This window comes from Arachis hypogaea, chromosome 13 (genome assembly GCF_003086295.3).
Source record: "Arachis hypogaea cultivar Tifrunner chromosome 13, arahy.Tifrunner.gnm2.J5K5, whole genome shotgun sequence".
NCBI lineage: Eukaryota > Viridiplantae > Streptophyta > Magnoliopsida > Fabales > Fabaceae > Arachis > Arachis hypogaea.
Genome location: NC_092048.1, coordinates 70142330 through 70148219, shown reverse-complemented (window position 1 = coordinate 70148219; position 5890 = coordinate 70142330). Strand labels below are relative to the sequence as shown.

The window sequence follows — 5890 nt, the reverse complement described above, 5'->3', positions numbered from 1 at the left end:
GGTGGCACCAAATGCCCAGAATCTGGCGTTTGGTGTCGAGTACGAGGATCCAAGAGTGGGGACCACGTTTGTAACTAATCAACAAGGCCTTTGGAAGATTTGATTTTGTAAATCACAAGACCGTTAGAAGAGATCTTTTAGGGTTTTATTTAAGTTTTAAATCTATTTTAATTAGGACTATAAATAGGATTTAGATGAACCCACGCGGGAGACTTCTCTTCTCCTAATTTTCATTCTAAACTTTCATACTTTTTTTCTGTTATGTTTTCTACACCATGAGCAACCTCCACAATTAATGTTAGGAACTCTGTTTACTTGAATAGATGAATAATTAATTGCTTTTCTACTCTTGATTTGTACCTTGATTATTGTTTAAGGTTTGGTTTCGCGCTTCATCTTAGGAATTAGTGATTATCGGTAAATAATGCTAATTCTACTTAAATTCTATTTGAGTCTTGAAAAACTTATATCATTAGAATTATAATTTGAAACCAATTCCTCATAAATTCTAATTATCTGGACTTAATGTGGTACGTGACATATAACTGCATTCTGATTTGGGATTCTTAGGGTTGTGTGGCGTGTAAACTATAATTTGAACTTAACCCTCTAATACAATTGATTGATCAAGGAATTGATGATCGGTTGAATTAGAGGAGATTGGATTGCCTAGGAATAGGAATTTAATCAACTGGGGTTTACTATGAACACAATCATTGTATGATCAAAGTAGTTAACAATTGTTATTAATCCAGACATTTAAATACCTCCAAAACCTTAACTCTATTCTCATACCGTTTTCTCAACCGTTTATTATTAGTTTTCTTAATTCATGACCTTCTTATGCCACTCGAACATCGCCCCTTTATTTCAAATTTTCTAACTAGATTAGCTAATCAATCATTGCTTGCTTAGTCTATTATTCCTCGTGAGATCGATACTCACAGTACTTGATATGACCCGGTGCACTTGTCGGTAAGTTATGGTATTCAAAATCCGCACCAAGGGGACAAACTTCCCTTCTCTCTAAGGTTTTACAAAATCATCTTCCCAATAACTTTGACAAACCTACAAATATCAAATATGATGGAAACTCGAAACCCCAAGAGCATCTCAATGCTTTTGAGGCTCTAAGAAAATCGGAAGAGGTGGAAGATGCAATACGGTGTAAGAAAATCCTTGTGACCCTGGTGAGGCTTGCGATTGTATGGTTTAATTACTTGCTTTCTAGCTCTATAACTCGCTTTTCTGATATCTCTATCAAGTTTTTTACTCACTTCACTACAAAACAAATTCAAGTGAAGCATCCTGTTTATCTATTGGACATTGAACAACTAGTTTGAGAGAGTATCTAAGATTACCTAGATCAGTTTAACAAGGCACTCCTAGAAGTCAACTCCTAAAGTCATGAGTTTATGTTTGATTGCAAGTTTGTTAGAAGGAGATTTTAGGAGACATTTAACATCCAGGAATATTATATCAATAGAAGAAATCTGACAAATTTCCCTAGAATACATGCACAATGAGAGAGTGTACCTGATGAGTGGATAATTTATACGCTTTTTGGCATTGTTTTTACATAGTTTTCAGTATGATTTAGTTAGTTTTTAGTATATTTTTATTAGTTTTTAATTAAAATTCACATTTCTGGACTTTACTATGAGTTTGTGTATTTTTCTGTGATTTCAGGTAATTTCTGGCTGAAATTGAGGGACTTGAACAAAAGTCAGATTCAGAGGTTGAAGAAGGACTGCAGATGCTGTTGGATTCTGACCTTCCTGCACTCAAAGTGGATTTTTTGGAGCTACATAACTCCAAATGGTGCGCTTCCAATTGCGTTGGAAAGTAGGCATTCAGGGCTTTCCAGAAATATATAATAGTCCATACTTTGAATAAGGATTGACGATATAAACTGGCATTCAACGCCAGTTCCATGCTGCATTCTGGAGTCAAACGCTAGAAACAGGTTGCAAAGTGGAGTTCAACGCCAGAAACAGGCTACAAACTGGCGTTCAACTCCAAGAGAAGTCTCTACACGTGTAAAGCTCAATGCTCAGCCCAAGCATACACCAAGTGGGCCCCGAAAGTGGATTTCTACATCATTTACTCAATTCTGCAAACCCTAGTAACTAGTTTAGTATAAATAGGACTTTTTACTATTGTATTAGACATCTTGGGACGTTTAGTTCTTAGATCATAGGGGCTGGCCATTCGGCTATGCCTGAACCTTTCACTTTTGTATTTTTCAACGGTAGAGTTTCTACACACCATAGATTAAGGTGTGGAGCTCTGCTGTTCCTCAAAGATTAATGCAAAGTACTACTGGTTTTCTATTCAATTCAACTTATTCCGCTTCTAAAATATTCATTCGTTCTTCAATATGATGGATGTGATGATCGTGACAGTCATCATCATTCTCAACTTATGAACGCATGCCTGATAACCACTTCTGTTCTACCTTAGACTGAATGGATATCTCTTGGATATCTAATACAGGGGACCGAGTCCGAGTTATTAGTGTCTTCGTGGTATAAGTTAGAACCCATGGATGGCCATTCCTGAGATCTGGAAAGTCTAAACCTTGTCTGTGGTATTCCGAGTAGGATCCGGGAAGGGATGGCTGTGACGAACTTCAAACTCGCGAGTACTAGGCGTAGTGACAGACGCAAAAGGAGGGTGAATCCTATTCCAGTATGATCGAGAACCTCCAAATGATTAGCCATACAGTGACAGCGCATCGGACCATTTTCACAGAGAGGATGGGAAGTAGCCATTGACAACGGTGATGCCCTACATAAAGCTTGCCATGGAAAGGAGTAGGATTGATTGGATGAAGACAGCAGGAAAGCAGAGATCAGAGGAATGAAAGCATCTCTATACGCTTATCTGAAATTCTCACCAATGAATTACATAAGTACCACTATCCTATTTTATATTTTATTTATTTTCATCTACTATAATTTCTTAATACAATTTAATTCGCCTGACTGAGATTTACAAGGTGACCATAGCTTGCTTCAAGCCGACAATCTCTGTGGGATCAACCCTTACTCACGTAAGGTTTATTACTTGGACGACCCAGTGTACTTGCTAGTTAGTTGTACGAAGTTGTGAAACAGATATAAGATCATGAACGTGCGTATTGAGTTTTTAGCGCCGTTACTAAGGAATGGAATGATCACGATTTCGCACGCCAAGTTTTTGGCGCCGTTGCCGGGGATTGTTCGAGTTTGGACAACTGACGGTTCATCTTGTTGCTCAGATTAGGTAATTTTCTTTTTGTTTTATTTTCAAAAAAAATTCTTCAAAAATATTTCAAAAAAAATTTTTTCCATTTGTTTTCGAAAATTATTTTAAAATTTTTAAGAGTGAATTCTAAAGTTTCAAAATGGTATGCTGAAGTTTGGCTGGCCATCAAGCTTTAGACTAACCTGGTATGATTCCTGGATTCTTGATTGAGGACTTTGAATTCATTACTTCCTTTTTCCTATATGTTTTTGAAAAAAAATTATATACAAAAATCCAAAAAAAAATCATAAAATCATAAAAATCAAAAATATTTTATGTTGTTTGTTTGAGTCTTGAGTCAATTTTTAAGTTTGGTGTCAATTGCATACTTTTATTTTTCTAAAAATTTTCGAAAATTCATACATTCATAGTGTTCTTCATGATCTTCAAGTTGTTCTTGGTAAGTCTTCTTGTTTGATCTTCATATTTTCCTGTTTTGTGTCTTTTCGTGTTTTTCATATGCATTTTTAATTTGTTAGTGTCTAATTATTGAAAATTTCTAAGTTTGGTGTCTTGCATATTTTTCTTTTCTTAAAAATTTTTAAAAATAAGTCTTGATGTTCATCTTGATCTTCAAAGTGTTCTTGGTGTTCATTTTGACATTCATTGTGTTCTTGCATGCATCACATGTTTTGATCCAAAAATTTTCATGCATTGAGTCAATTTTGTGTTTTTCTCTTTCATCATTAAAAATTCAAAAATAAAAAAAAAATATATCTTACCCTTTTTTCTCTTAAAATTTCGAAAATTTGGATTGACTTTTTCAAATTTTTTTAAAATAATCTAGTTGTTTCTTATGAGTCAAATCAAATTTTCAATTTAAAAATCCTATCTTTTTCAAAACTTTTTCAAAAAAATCAAATCTTTTTCAAATTTTCCTTAATAATTTCGAAATTTTTTAAAATTAATTTTCAAAAATCCTTTTCTTATCTTTATTCCATGATTTTCGAAATTAATACTAACATTTAATATGATTGATTGAAAAATTTCAAGTTGTTACTTGCCTTTTAAGAAAAGATTAATCTTTAATTTTTAAAATCATATCTTTTTGTTTCTTGTTAGTCAAGTAATCAACTTTAATTTTAAAAATCAAATCTTTTCAAATTTCTTTTTCAAATCTTTTTCAAAATAAGTTTCAATCAATCATATCTTTTTGTTTCAATCATATCCCTTTTTTTTTATTTCAATCATATCTTTTTCAAATTCAATTTCAAAATCTTTTCTAACTTCTTTCCTAACATCTTATCTTTTTAAAATTGATTTTCAAATCTTTTTCAATCAATCTTATCTTTTTGTTTCAATCATATCTTTTTCAAAACTACCTAACTAATTCAATCTCTCATAAATTTTCGAAAATAACTCCCTCTTTTTCAAAATTTCATTTTGATTAACTAATTATTTTAAATTTAATTTAATTTCAATTTTTAATTTTTGAATTATAAGTTTAATTTTAAAATTTTTTTATTTCTATTTTCGAAATTTAACTTTAAATTTTAATTTTTATTTTTCGAATTCTCTCACCTCTCATCTCCTTCTATTTATTTATTCATCTACTAACACTTCTCTTTCACCCAAAAATTCGAACACCACCTCCCACTCTGTGTTCGAGTTTTTTCCTCTTCTCTTCTTTACATTACATTCTTTTCTTCTCTACTCACACAAAGGAATCTCTATACTGTGACATAGAGGATTCCATATTTTCTTTGTTATTCCCTTCTTTGTCATATGAGCAGGAGCAAGGACAAGAACATTCTTGTTGAAGCAGATCCTGAACCTGAAAGGACTCTAAAAAGGAAAATAAGAAAAGCTAAAATACAACAATCCAGAGACAACCTTACAGGAATTTTCGAATAGGAAAAGGAGATGGAAGCCGAAAATAATAATAATGCAAGGAGGATGCTTGGTGACTTTACTGCACCTAATTCCAATTTACATGGAAGAAGCATCTCCATCCCTGCCATTGGAGCAAACAACTTTGAGCTAAAACCTCAATTAGTTTCTCTGATGCAGCAGAACTGCAAGTTTCATAGACTTCCATCTGAAGATCCTTTTCAGTTCTTAACTCAATTCTTGCAGATCTGTGATACTGTTAAGACCAATGGGGTTGATCCCGAGGTCTACAGACTTATGCTTTTCCCGTTTGCTGTGAGAGACAGAGCTAGAGTGTGGTTGGACTCTCAACCCAAAGATAGCCTGAACTCTTGGGATAAGCTGGTCACGGCTTTCTTAGCCAAGTTTTTTCCTCCTCAAAAGCTGAGTAAGCTTAGAGTGGATGTTTAAACCTTCAGATAGAAAGAAGGTGAATCCCTCTATGAAGCTTGGGAGAGATACAAGGAGCTGACCAAAAGGTGTCCTTCTGACATGCTTTCAGAATGGACCATCTTGGATATATTCTATGATGGTCTGTCTGAGCTATCAAAGATGTCACTGGACCATTCTGCAGGTGGATCCATTCACCTAAAGAAAATTCCTGCAGAAGCTCAAGAACTCATTGACATGGTTGCTAATAACCAGTTTATGTACACTTCTGAGAGGAATCCTGTGAATAATGGGACGCCTCAGAAGAAGGGAGTTCTTGAAATTGATACTCTGAATGCCATAT

At 33.8% G+C, this 5890-nt stretch overlaps 1 non-coding gene across 1 annotated transcript; it reads right to left on the bottom strand.

The window, feature by feature from the left end:
- Window positions 1-5547: 5547 nt before the first annotated feature.
- On the bottom strand, window positions 5548-5655 carry LOC112739926 (small nucleolar RNA R71). Its single transcript, XR_003170860.1, has one exon. It is a non-coding gene; the product is annotated as a small nucleolar RNA R71 (small nucleolar RNA).
- Window positions 5656-5890: the final 235 nt, after the last annotated feature.